The sequence below is a fragment of the Pinus tabuliformis genome, chromosome 6 (assembly GCF_031772625.1).
Source record: "Pinus tabuliformis cultivar Carrire ecotype Pingquan chromosome 6, CPIR1, whole genome shotgun sequence".
NCBI lineage: Eukaryota > Viridiplantae > Streptophyta > Pinopsida > Pinales > Pinaceae > Pinus > Pinus tabuliformis.
Genome location: NC_142292.1, coordinates 1276958286 through 1276973566, shown reverse-complemented (window position 1 = coordinate 1276973566; position 15281 = coordinate 1276958286). Strand labels below are relative to the sequence as shown.

Genomic DNA, 15281 nt, shown 5'->3' with positions numbered 1-15281 from the left:
TAATCTCAGTGCAACAAAAAAAAATTCAACCCTAACTAGTTTGGATCTAACAAATCAAGAATTTCATGTAGTAAAGTAAACTTACATGGTAGATCCCAATTATTTGCAATGAAAACTTTATTCTTGATCTTATTACAACATAGATAAATTCAAGAGTACATACATATTTCCTTATCTGAGACAAACTTTGAACACATTCTGAGATTTCATAGAAATATAATGATACGATTTACTTGTAGGACATGAGAAAGCTATCTACATCTAGCACCCGTCACTGGATAATAGTGTTATTGAGACACCATCTCATGGAATTAGAATCATGTAGATAGATAGTGTTATAGAGATATCTTGCAAAACCTATTCAACACTACCTTCAAGCTTCAAATTCATCAATTGATTTACTTTAGTAGAAAATTCAGGTGGGATTTCATTAAATACAACCCGAAAAAATCCATTTATGATAGTTGTCATTGCCTTCTCTGGATCTATCGCCCTATGGAAATAGAATCACTGATATTCCCCAATTTTTGAGGTACTTGTTTCATGTTCAACATGGGCTATTGGGTTCTTCACGTGGAAAAGGTTGCAAATATTAGATGTATAATGGAAACAAACATGCAATTCAAGGTTGATCCTAAAGTCTCTTGGGTGAATTATAAAACACCATATACTTAAAACATGATATATGGTAGTAACAAAAACCTACCCAAGATCCCACTTAAGAATTCAAAACGTTGCAAATAGGAGATGTCTCAAACAATATCAACTATTTAATTGCAAGTTCACACTAAAATAGACAAATCTTTAAAAGGTTGAAAAGTGTGAAAACAATGGAGTTGGAATATTATAGTTATGTCACGATAGATATAGTTATGTAAAATTTAACTTCTATCTAAAACACGTAAATGTAAATTCTATAGCTACATTAAATGTAACTTCTATATAACATTCTAAATATCATTTTTCAGTCATTTAAGAGACTAATTTTTTTTTTATCTTTGGTTAATAACTTAATATTCCACCAAAAATAGCATTGAATTGGTTCTTCACCAACAGGGGAACTTTTAAACCAGTGTAAAAATGCTTACTCATTCCCCTGCCATATTTCTGATATTTTATTTGTGTGCAAATTTAAGCTAGTGTAATGTAACTTCTACATATTCGACAATTTAAATGTAAAAAATTACCTAGATTGAAGTTATACAATTAACATATGTACAATAAGATACAATATGCATGAGTTATAAGTAATATGATGTTTACATGTTATATCAAGACAAACTTTTTCTCATCTCATTAACTCTTATCTTATAGTTGGTGATGGATATAGCCTTTAAAACTATGAGCTGTCCTTGTCATATCTTATATTTAATGATGGATATATCTTTTAAAAGCATCAAACTTGTTTGTTATTTTATGTATGGTTTAAATGGAAGTGCTCATAATTTTATTCAATATTATATTGTACAACTAGAAATAAAATTATGTGGGGGCGATGTTTCTGGTGATTTCAAACTTGTTTTAATTACCTAAATTTAGCCTATTTAAAATAAACAAGGGTGGTGTTTCTAGTTATTTTCAAGTTCATTTTAATTACCTAAATTTAGCCTATTTAAAGTAAATAGTTGCACTGACCATCTTATCTTCAAGTCAGTAACTTTTCTTGAGGGCATCTTCATGACATCCACCATCTCTAAAAATTGTGAAATATTAGTAGTATCTTACACTAAATAGACAATGTTGGCATAGAATCTTTTATTGTGTTTCTTACTCCATGTCACAAATTTATTGATATTTTATTATTCTTGGTTTCGATTTCCATGCTAAGTCTACTCGATTCAGCATGCCTGTTAGGAGTTTTAGTTGTGCACACATCATATTGCTCACTTCTAACTGTATAAAAAACAGAGAGTATGCACAATGACACATAGTGACATGTGGGTGTCTATTTTACTCAATGATATGCTTGATTTTTTAACCCATTCCAATCCTACCACAATGAAATTAAGAGAGACAAGGACACAAGAAGGACTATCAATAAATTAAATTAGATACTTTAGAATGTAACTCAAATTGTACTTGAATGTAACGATATGTATTTGCAGCTGCTTGGTCACCGATGAGCATCGAATCACACTATGAAAAATTCATTGCATTATGAGAATTTGGTTGCACCTGCACTAATCCTCTGTAGTAGTTCCTTGACTTGCCTATAGATATAATTTTAGAAACAATCCTACTCCTACAATTCTTCCATATATGGATCATCTTTGTCCCCCCTATTGATAGTTATTTTTCAAGGCAACATAATAGAACTCTCCAATTGCATCATCGCCTTTCAAAACAATGCTTGAGTATTTCCAGGTGATTGTCAAACCAATCTCTACTCAGGTCCACAAAATACTTGATTTATCTGAATCGCACAAACCTATTTTGGTAATAAAATTATAAATCCCACATTTTTATTCCTCATCCCCAAAATACCAATTCTTTTCAGTGTAATACTTTATTGTTGCTCTCTCGGTGCAATAGAGATCCACTACTGTGGCATGGAGATTATTGGTGTCATAAAATGGTGCAGTGCATCCTTCAATATATGTCACATAACTCCTCTCACCTCACAAAACTCCTCTCATCTACAACAATAAGAGTCCTCTCAAACTACTTGGTCTCCATCTCATTCATCCTGAAATAAGTGGATATTTCAATGGGTGACAAAGTGTGATTGGGGATTTAATGAAAGGAGCTATCACTTAAAAAAAAAAATACAATGCAGCATAATAGTTATTAGCAGGAGGAACAAACCTGCCAAGCTACTTCCTAACTAGATCAAGATACTCCTAAATTACCTCTTATAATGAACAAAAGATAACCTCAACTTCCTATAGAGTCTACCTATGTATGGTAGCAATGAAAACACTATCAAAAACAACATCTACAGCAATGTTGGTCAATCTCTTCTTCTAGTCAAGGGCATAGCCCAAATTTTGAAAAATATCAAGCAGGTAAAGGTCCACCTCATCCAGACTACTCTTCTTCTTCTACTGTTTCTATTTAGGTTTAGAATAACAACAAATGTCTTGGAAATTGATGGGTGGGTAAAAGTTATCAGACTATTTGGATTCTTCCATTTTTAATCATTTTCTGTAAGCATTGAGTCTAAATTGCAAAAGCCATTCAGGTTCCTTCTTTTTAGGTGAAATTAACCTAAGCTTTGGGGAGTTGTAAGGTTTAATGGATCTAAGTATATTCTACTTAAAATATAGTAAGATGGTTTAAAACTATAGACATTGAGATTATAATCTAAGGATGAAACAAAAAATACTTTATGTTCACGATTACAAGAAATTTTAATTTCATGTATCAATGTTTGAGGAAGGTATAGTATTTGCATCCTACCAGAAAATATCGTTGCATAACTCGAGCCCTTTGAATTTGGGCATGGTAGATTCCATTACATAGACAACCATCATAGATCCATCTTTACTCCGGATCTACCAAAAGTTTAGAGGGATCAATTTTTTTTTCACTCTAAGCTAGTTTGCATATGAGGATAATTGATCCCTCTCAATGCTTAGTAGATCCACAGTAAACATGGATCTATGTTGGTTTAATTCCCCCCTTTAAATAGGCTACAATCCACTTGAATACCATGGTTCAATACCATGTGCCATCTTTACTTTTATTAATATCGATATAAGGGTTAATAATGTTTTTTTGCATGGTATTAATAATAATTTGGCCCATGGTATTTGGCCTATAGGTTTCACCTAAATAAAACCTCATTTTTTAGCATTCGTAAATATAAAGTGAATTATGGAGTAAATATAAAAAAAAATGTTTTATTTATTTACCATACCTCTCGTTTATTTATATTTTTATTAATTTCCCATACTTATTTTATAAATATGGTATTTGGCCCATATTATTTAGCCCATGGTATTAAAATAGTATTTGGCCCATAGGCTTCACCTAAATAAAACCTCTTTTTTGAGTCTTGTTTAAATATAAAGAGGTTTATGGACTAAATATAAAAAGAGGTTTTATTTATTTACCATACCTCTAGTTTATTTATATTTATATTTATTTACCATACCTCGATTTTATTTATATTTATATTTATTTACCATACCTATTTTTTTAGTGTTCATAAACCTATTTATATTTTAAATTTATATTGTGTTTATACAAAATAATAATTAGATTGATTTCTAAATAGGGTCGACATTAGATTAAAAATGTTAAATGTTAAACATTACATGTTAAATTTTACATTTATGTTTAGATTTACATGTTTATGTGAGATCTATCCCCATAGTTTGTAGACTGCCTCTCGGCCCAATCAACCATTAAAAAATGGTGAAAAGAAAAAATAAAATTTCATGCATTTAGACCCTAGAAAATTTAGGGAGGAGCGAACTGATCTGTACAATAAGGACATGCAAAATTCTTATTTTTCCATTGTCTTTTGATGAATTGTTCGCCACAATCAAGATTTGCATTATCATAATCAGTAAACCCTTTGTACAATAAGGACATGCACAATAAGGACATGAAAAATTCTTATTTGTCCATTGTCTTTTGATGAATTGTTCGCCACAATCAAGATTTGCATTATCATAATCAGTAAACCCTTTGTACAATAAGGACATGCACAATAAGGACATGAAAAATTCTTTTTTGTCCATTGTCTTTTGATGAATTGTTTGCCACAATCAAGATCTGCATTATCATAATCAGTAAACCTTTGTACAATAAGGACATGCACAATGCTTACTTGTGCATTGTCTTATGATGAATTGTTGGTTGCAATCAAGATTTGCATTGTATTTTGATGAATTGTTGTTGGCTGCAATCAAGATCTGCCTTGTCTTTCGATTAATTGTTGGATGCAATCAAGATCTACATTATCATGATCATTAAACCCTTAACTCTAAATGAAATTTATGCTTTAATCATATAAACCCTTGAAATTATTTACCCATAAGAACAAAAATCATCTCTAGTAAAAAGAAAGAACTCTCAAGTCCAAATTCATACCCATCTACAAATGGCCAAAATGCCCTTCCTCCATCTAATCGTTGATACTCTCATAAGTTGTTTCCCATGCAAACTCCATTTGGGGTTCGAATCCCATGAAATCCATAGATCACATTGATGGTCTTCCTTCTTCTAGCATTTCCATGCAGATATTAACAAGGAAGAGAAAAATTCAGTGCTACAATGTGATGTTGTAAGCTCTGAATATTTTATTTGAACCTAGCCCTAAACTAGAAATGAAAAAGAAATAAATATTTATAATGGAAAAAGAAATATTTATAATATAAAATCAAATATATAAATTTCAATTGGGCTAAATTAAAAAGAAAAAGAAGACCTTAAAAATGATATTGGGATGAGTGTAAACATTTAAATATGGCCTTAATTAATAATAAAAAGTTAAATTAAAAAAAATAATAATAATAAAATTGTTTAGATAATCTTCGGAAAAATCACATAACCAATCTTTTGTCGACGCGTTTCGAACCAACCAGTGTGGTTCATCGTCGATGAACCACACTGGTTGGTTCGAAACGTGTCGACAAAAGATTGGTTATGTGATTTTGCCGAAGATTATCTAAACAATGTTATGGATCACAGAAGTCTAAATTCCTTAATAATAAAATTCAATTTGTTATATTTTGATTTTGTTATTAACTTGTCAATAGGCTTTGTTACAATACCATGGGCCAATACCATGGCTTATCAATACTACAAGTCCAAAAACCATAACTTATTTCACAACCAAAACATATATGACAAGATTCTTAACTGTGGATATTCACCCCCACATTATGGTAGATATTATTAACTTGTAAAAAAACAGTCTTCGCTACAATACCATGGGTTAATACCATTAATTATCAATACCACATGCCCAAAAAAACATAAATTATTTCACAATAAAAATGTTTTATAACAATATGACAATATTGTTAACCATTGATATTCACCCTCACTTTACCATGGATATTAACTTGTAAATCGGCATTGTTACAATACCATGGGCCAATACCATGGCTTATCAATAACACATGCCAAAAAACCATAACTTATTTCATAGTAAAAATATTTTATTTTAATTTAATTTTACAACATTTTTTTAATTGAATGTAAAAGGGAAAATTTTACAATTTGAGATATATCTAAACTCTCTATACTCACGACTACTAAAAATATTCCCATAGAAGTTAAATTAAGGTTTTAATAAAATTAAGCTACCATGGGCCAATACCATCGCTTATCAATACCACATCCAAAAGACCATAACTTATTTCATAGTAAAAATATTTTATTTTAATTTAATTTTACAACATTTTTTTAATTGAATCTAAAAGGTAAAATGTTACAACTTGAGATATATCTAAACCCTCTATACTCACAACTACTAAAAATATTCCCATAGAAATATAGGTTTGATATTTACAACCAATTATGTTTTTTTAATTTAGATCATTTCTTAAACACAATACAATGTGATCAAATTTAAGAGAGAGTTGGGGAGGGGGCAGAGAGAGGGAGGGAGATAGTGAAAAAGTTGGAGTGCAGAGAGAGAGAGAGAAAGAGAGATTGATGGGGGGGAGAGAGGGAGTGAAAGCAAAGAAGAGAGAGAGAGAGAGATGGAGTTGGAGTGGGAGAGAGAGCAAGGAAAGAACAAATACATAGAGAGATAGAGGTGGAGAGAAAGGGGAGTGAGATAGACAGAGAAGCGGAAGAGAGGGAGAGAGTGTGTGTGTATGTTTTGGGGTTGAGATAGAGAGAGGGAATAATAAAGAGACACAAATACAAATATAGATATTATATAGTATTATATAACCAACCTAGATCCATATTAACCCTATAACTATCAAGTTCCAAGAGGGATCCAATCTCTTGAGGTGCAAACATTTCCTCAAGTTTTGCATTAGAAAAAAAAAGTTTGTACCTCGAGTGATTGGATCCCTCTTGGCGATTGATAGATCCGGGGTTTAGATGGATCTAGGTTGGTTAAGATGAAATGAAATTATTTTTTATTTGATATTATATTCTTAAAAATAAAATTGCTCTTCAAATTAATTTCAAATTATAACTAGAACCAATTAGATTCAATGAATAGATTTTTTAAAAATACATAAGATATTTTTTTATTAAAAAATATATTTTTAAAATTACAAATTATTAGAGATAAATAATGCAAAGTTGGCTAACCTATATTGTACCATGTGAGGATGAAGAAGTGTTTAAGTAAGGATAAGATTTCAACCAATCTTTAACAACCTTTTAATCCCCTCTCACTTGTAAGTTTAAATTGCTTGACACAATTAAGATGACTAACATAAAAAATTGACTCATATTATCGTAGTACTTGTTAGGTAGTTGTATTTTGTTCTTAGATTAAATTAGTCATTCATGTTAGTCATTTTTAGTTGTATTACTTATTATCTAGTCACATATTTTAACCTGCGACTAAATTAATTATTTATGTTAGTCGTTTTTAGTTCGGTCACTTAAAATTGTTCATTTTTTGTAGTATTTCACTTGGAAAATCTATGGTGACTAACGTTTTTAGTCACCTAATCACTAATTTCTCATTTTCTACTAGTGTATATTAATACTTGTGCAAAGATTGATCAGGCTTGAACAAACATTTTATTTTCTTCTTTGTTTCCTAATCTAATGAAATATAGATAGGAAGGGGTTTTGAGCAGAAAGCTTTCCCCTTAGATAAATCTCTGAGAATATGTGATTGAATCTTGTCTCATGTTTATGTTTTGATTTCTCAATTGATTAATTGCTTTCGCTGAAGAGTAGAGTAGATTCAAGTCTTTTGTTCTAGCAAATTACATAGGTAGTTTCAATCTGCAAGGAATTTCTACAAATTGCTCTATTGAGGTTGACTTGTCCCTTCATGTACGCCGACTTAATATTTGCGCCATGACGAGGTCTTGGAGGGTCTTTTTGAGTCTATTTTGACTCAATAAATTTTTCTTTACAATATGTAACATGCCCAAATGGGTCTTCAATGCATGAAAATGACTCAATTGACTTTATGAAAAACCTAGGAGAATTTAATGGGTGCTTGACCTAAAAATAAATTTCCCTTGAGAATAAAACCCATGCCTCAAGAATAAAAATAATAAATTTATTTTTCTCTTTTCATTAAATACATAAAATCATGATTAAATATGTCATTATGAAGACAAAACCTAGTTACATATTTCAACACTCTCTCTTAACTAGGGAGGTATTCATAATCCATACAAGGTACTTGTACATTCTCAATTTGAATAATTATCATAAGAAGAATCAGATTAGTAACCCATTTGTTTAGCATCATTTCATCCAACATTGTCACATATGAAGGCCTTGACTAGAAACTCTATCTCTCCACAATATCAAAGCACAATGCTGGAGAGAGCAATGATTTATAGACACCCTCATCATTGTCTCTCTTAGAAGATACCCCACTTAGGTTTTCTAAGAGTATGTTCCACCAGGAATATTCTTATATTGGATTCCCAATCCTCAAATAATATTAGTCATATATGACTACTCTTATATTGGATTCCCTATAACATCCTCAAAGAGTATCGAATGTCATATTCTTACTCAATCCTCCATTCTATCTTCCCAAGTGAAGACAAGAATGATGTTTCTATCTCTCCCTCTCAACTAGGGAGGACATACCCATTGCAATGAAGGAATGTACCCATTCCTATAATGGGAATGTATCCAATCTCCCTCTTAATCAGGGACTTGCTTCTAGCAACTCTCTAGGTGGATATCATGGGACAACCAGCTACTTGTAGGACTTCCTCTTTCAATGACATGAATTTTTTGTTTGACATGGAGCCGACATCTTTTGCAATTTCTTCATAGGGCACAAACCATCCATCATTTTCATTAATGAATATTGTGAGTTATGTCATCCTTCTTGTCATCAGAAAGTGATTCATTAGTCCATATATGGCCTTCCTTCATGCCTTTCTACTTTCTTCATGTCATGTTTCCTTCAAGATCTTCCATCCTACCACATGAACATCAGTTGTAGATGATATCTACATCTCTTCCCTTGGAAACCCTGCATTAGCCCATCCAAATATAGTTCAAGAATATAAAATGAACATTAAATCAAGATTAACTTTGTGATGGTCTTTCATCATGACATCTCATTGTTTGCATCAACATCCTGCATGCATATTGACACATCTCCAAAAATATATATACAATGTCAAGGGTCTCTTTCTTTTTCATACTTTATCAGGATCTTCATATCATTCCTATGGAGATATCACAGTCAAATATTTTAGTCCTTGGATGTTGATTTCCTTCTCCATATCTACATTTTTCTCATGATCTTTTCCTTTCTTTATTCACAAATTTCTTCTAAGGAATTTCAATCATAGTTCCTTCAACTTTGTCAACTACCTCATATTTCATATGAGGACATAATGTTGATTTCATCTAGTTGATGTGTGAATCATGCCTTCATGCATCCTTTCAAATGAGGTGATATTTTCTTTTGATCATTCTCTTGAGGTATATCATTCATCCATGTTATCTGCAACTATATGACATGACTTAATTTTAGAAAATACAAGCATACATACCTCATTTTCTTCTTTTAGATCACCTAAAATTGCTTCAAAAACTTCGTTAATTGAAATAAATTCATTTTCCTTGACCTGATTCACTTCTTTTGACATCATACCATCATTTCATGAATCTCATACAAGGTAGAAATCTCGGTGAGAAACTTGCTTCTTCCAGTAGGTGAACCTTCCAATGAAGATTCCAACGGAGGATCTTGATCATCCTCATCTTGAAAATTCTCCATTTTGAATGTTATATGATGAGATCTATACTAGATGACTTTATTTTTCCCATAAGTACTACTTATGATTTTGATGATGTTACCAAGAGCTACATCCTTCTATAGATGATAGCCATAGATTTCTATTTCAACTATCTTTCATGCTTATTTATGATGATGTCACAAGATCTTGCTTTCAATCTTATGCTTCTATGATGCCATCTCCTAACATTATTCATCCTATCATGCTTATAATAATTCCTACCATGATAGTCATACTTTACAATAGAAAACATGAAATGAAAACTTGAAAAGAACTAGGTGAGGAAGACTATCTAAATCATAGTAGAGATATTTTACTTCCTCCTTCTTGGATTTCTTCTTTTCAACTACTTCCACTTCTTGTTTTTTTGTTGTCCTTATTGATATTTGGACAATATCCCTTGTAGTTCCCATATTCATGACATCCATAACATTTAACCTTTGACATGTTATTCTTCTTTTTTCTGAGGACCAAGCTTCCCAAACTTTTCTTTTCTTCTAGTCATGGCAACAAATTCTTGAGCTTGCTCGCTTGATCCTACATCGATTTTTTCCTGCAACCTGGTTTCTTTAATTTTGCACAATTACCATAGTTAATTGAATGGAGTAGCTTCCTTCTTCCCATAGATACTTGATGTGAAGTTGCCACATTCCTTTGGTAGTGCATTGAGCACTATGGTAGTCATTTCCTTATCAGACATTATTTCTCCCAACTCTTGGAGTTGGTCTCTTATTTCTGACACCCTCATAAAGTATGAGTCTATTCCTCCTTCTTTTGATATCTTCATCTTGTAGAGCTTGAGCTTCTTCTTTTGGCATTTCAACAATTAAACCCTTAACATGAACAACAACTTCATTTTCTATGAGGATCAAATATATCCTTTTCTTCCATGCAAGGAAGTTTGATGACCCAACCAATTTGATTCTCTCTTAGCAATATGAAGTCATTTTGACATATTCAAATATAGATATAAAAATACCTACTTGTCAAGTGAAGATACTCCTAGATGATGAAATCTTCGACTTGATGCCTTCTTGATTTTGATGTTGATGTAGATAATAGAATATGCCTTCTTGGTGAAGGTGTCTTTCCTCAAAAGTGATCCTTGGCTAAAAGGGAGATCTATTGATTCCTTGATGATGATGACAACACCTTTTCTTGTTTTTATTCCGTTAAGACAATGCTAGTTAAACTTGTTTCACAACCTCAAATTTCGGCCCTTCTTCAGAATTTCAGCTTCTTGTAGCAATTATGAAATTTCTGACTTTTTTGCAATAACCCTAGTTCACACTTGTGGCTATAATATGGACAAATTTGCCTTCTTTCTAATTCACTTGATTTGAGTTCTTTTTATTGTTCTTTCGGCTTACAAAGTAGAGCTTCCTTAGCACAATACTTGATCCTTGATGGTGGTTGCGATTTGATACTTGTTGCTGCAAAAGGATGTCTTAATACTTCAATGTGAGTTGAATATCGCCTAGAAAAATAGACCCAAAAGTGATTTTCTCTTCCTTCCTCGTGATAATGATTGTAGAATGTGTGAGTTTCCCAAGAATGCTTCAAGTGTGGATCCCTTCCTTAGATGAGCTAGGGTTTTGAGGTCTTTCTTGATGCTTTTAATTATTCCCTTTCAATATAATGAGAGAGTTAGTCTTTATTGATGATTGATGCTATTTATGTTTCCAAGATGATCTATTTATACTTCAGCCCTAGAGTATCCTTCTTCGTGTTTCTCTTCCTTGATGTAGGCACCTTAGCTCTGATACCATGTTGAGAAATCTAGGGAGCAACAAGTGTAGGTGATTTCTCTTACTTTGATAATTGCTTGTGATGTATTTTTACTTTACTTGATTAACTTCTTCTTTATTTTATTATATTAGTTTTATCTATCAACAACTACCAAATCATAAATAATAATGAGACAATAGGACACAAGATATAGGCGATTAGCCAAGGCCAAAACCTTTCCAACTGAGAGGAAAACCCACTAGAATCCTTCTCTTCTTATAAAATGTCAATTGACGAATTCCAAGACTTATGGCCCTTGACCAAGACCCTCCAATGCCAAGTTATTCTTCCTTCTTGATGAGATTTCCTTACACATCTTCCATCAACAAACTTCGACCTTCGAACAACTTCTTCAGCAACTTCGACCCCAACAACTATTTATGTAACTTCGATCTAGCAACTTCAATAACTTCTAACTAACAAATTCAGAACTTTGACCTTGATGCAACTTCAGAAACTTGGACCTAGTAGCTTCACATCCTTGATCTAGAGGTAGCTTCACATCTTCGACCTTACATCTTCATAACTTCAGTGCAGCTTTAGAATTTCATCTAGCCCAGAAACTATAGAAAGCTTAACAAGAGAGAGAGAGAGAGATAGAGGGAGAGGGAGAGAGGGGGAGAGAGAGAGAGAGAGAGTCCCAAAAAATTCTTGATCTTCTTCTTATTCATCCTTTTCCAACTTCTATCTTGAGAGTATCAAACTTGCTTGAGTGAATGTAGAAATGAGGCCGAACTCCTTATACATAGGCTTGTGAGGGGTACAAATTGATATCTTGAGGTTGTAGGCCGACTTGATCTTTGTTCCATGACGAGGTCTTGGAGGGTCTTTTGACTCTATTTTGACTCAATATCCTTCATGTAGGCCGACTTGATCTTTGTTCCATGACAAGGTCTTGGAGGGTCTTTTGACTCTATTTTGACTCAATAAAATTTTCTTTACAATATGTAACATGCTCAAATGGGTCTTCAATACATGACAATAACTCAATTGACTTTTTGACAAACCTAGAAGCACTCAATGGGTGCTTGACCTAAAAATATATTTTCGTTGATCATGAAAGCCATGCCTCAAGAATAACAATAATAAAATTATTTTTCTCTTTTCATTAAACACATAAAATCATGATTACATATGTCATTATGAATACCAAACCTAGATACATATTTCAAAAAGTGAAAACCCTAGCAATGTTAAAGATGATAACCTTCGGTGATGAAACCCTAGCATTTCTTGTTAAAAATGAATATCCTAGGTGCATTAAAAATCCCTTGTTAAATCAAGCCCTAATATGCATTGATGAAACCCTAAGATGACCTAAGAAATGTATGCATGAATGAAGCCCTAAATGAATATGACAAGTGCATGAAATCCTAAGTATTAAAGATTCCCTTGCCCTAATCGATGAACAACACATGTAGAAACCCTAGCATGAAAGTTTCCCTAGCAAGACAATGTGATAAAGCATATATAAGAAGCACTAACATTGTCCAAGGAATGTCAATATGATGGAAAAACCCTAGCTACATGATTCCCTTGATCCATGAAAGAAAACCCTAAAATAGGGTTGTTATGGAAGACACTCATATGATGAAAATAAAATTAAAATTTCCAACTATAGAGATCATTTCTTGGGAAAACTATTAGACCAAACTTTAGAGGACATTATTCTCTTGCCGACTGAGGCTACATAAGTCCACCCTCTTTAGAAGACATGTCTCTTCATTGAGGGAAATTTGTATGAATATAAAGTGTGAATATTCATTTCAATGATCAATCCAACAACATATAAAAAAAATAAAAAACACAGAGGAGCAAGAAGCAGAATAGTTCACGTCTCGTGAACTAAAAAAATATGATATAGAAAGAGAGTAAAGGTTCTTGGTGGAATATTTATGTGGTTATACTTCTGTAAGGGATATTTTCTTTTATTATCACATACCCAGTTTTGGTGTTGGACAAAAATATCCTATTCTGTGGAGAAGACAATCCAGACCTATAGGAGACCTCCATATGGCTTGAAAACAAAATGAGACATCTAAAAAGTCATTGAATTTTAGACTGTAATATTCCTCTGTAATTTCATACTGTGTCTCTCTAAAATTTCAAACTATGGTATCTCTTTGCAACCTGGGCCATCTCAGCACACTTCAAACCCGTGCAAAATATAAACCTTTGTACCCTCGAATATGTGAAACTTTAGGTGTTGTAATTTTTATGATAAATCTAACCTCTCAAGTAGTAAATTGTTGCAAACCTTGATTTGAAATTTGAAGAAGTATTGACGGCATTATAAGGTCTTGTTTTGTAACATATTTTGAAATACTTTTGGACTTGGAGGATTATCTTTGGAACATGTATTGCACAAAGGATTGGAGTCTTCAAGAAGCCCAAATTGGAGCTTGGTGGAGCACAAGGTTCGAGACTTGAAGTACATATTGGAGCATGGTTTGATGAAATTTGGAGTCTTCTTTTAGGATTGGAGCACTAAAGGAATCATACGTGTGATTCTACAGTAAGCTTATGGACATTATTGATTCATGAAATTTGTACATCATTGTTTTTAGATATACCATAGTAAGAATTTTTTAAATGTATGTTTTGGTAGGGTTTTTCCACTACTGTAGTTCCTTTTGGAATAAAGACAAGTGACCAAACAAGATTTAATAATTTTACTAGGTTTATTTAGTTTACCTAGGTTGATTAGGTCAATCTACATTTACTAGGTTTAATAGATTAAATAGGCTGACCTAAGTTTATTAGTTTAAGCTTTAAACACAGTTTATTAAGTTGACCTAAGTTTATTAGGTTTATCAAGTTTACATAAGTTTACTAGGTTGACAAAGACTTACTAGTTTCACATAGGTTTACTAGATTTACTAGGTTGAATTTGGTTTTTTAGGTTAACCTAGGTTGACAAGTTTTAGTAAGTTAACTAGGATGACCTAGGTTTATTAGGTTTACCTAGGTTTACTAAGTAGACCTAGATTTACTACGTTGACCTAGATTTACTAGGTTGACCTATGTTTACTAGGTTGACCTAGGTTTATTAACTTTACATGTTTAATAGGTTGACTTAGGTTTAAAAGGTTGACTTAAGTTTACAATGTTGACCTAGGTTTATTAGGTTTATGTTGGCTTATTGGGGTCTGACCTAGGTTCGAAAGAGTTATTAGCCAAACAAATCCCACAGCTACTAGTCCTTTCGGCAACAGTCCATGGATCGTGGACCGAGGTCTCACCCGAGGTAGCAGGGGAGGGTGCTGGAACCAGGTTTCCACACCCTTAGGATGTCTTAATGTGTTCTGGAGGATTCATGCATCGTTTTATGGCCTTGCGCCACTCTGCTCCCACATAGATCTGGAACCAGGCAAATCCTTACTATTTATTAATACTAAGTTTGTTATAGATCAGATCTACTTCTTACAGTCTTTAAGCAAACATTTAATAGAGATAACCAATGCATGCACCTAGAAATGTTATAGATTTGCATAAACTCAGAACATAAGCATAAGCACACAGATCAAATAGATATTTAACCAGATCCACAATATTTCAAGAGCAACACAGTATTTTAGAATCAACTTATCTTTATTTAATTCCTTTCCAATACAACTA

General features: G+C 32.5%; 1 pseudogene; it reads right to left on the bottom strand.

Annotated features, from left to right (window-relative positions):
- Nucleotides 1-357: 357 nt before the first annotated feature.
- Nucleotides 358-3674, bottom strand: LOC149263309 (iron-sulfur cluster assembly SufBD family protein ABCI8, chloroplastic pseudogene; annotated as a pseudogene).
- Nucleotides 3675-15281: the final 11607 nt, after the last annotated feature.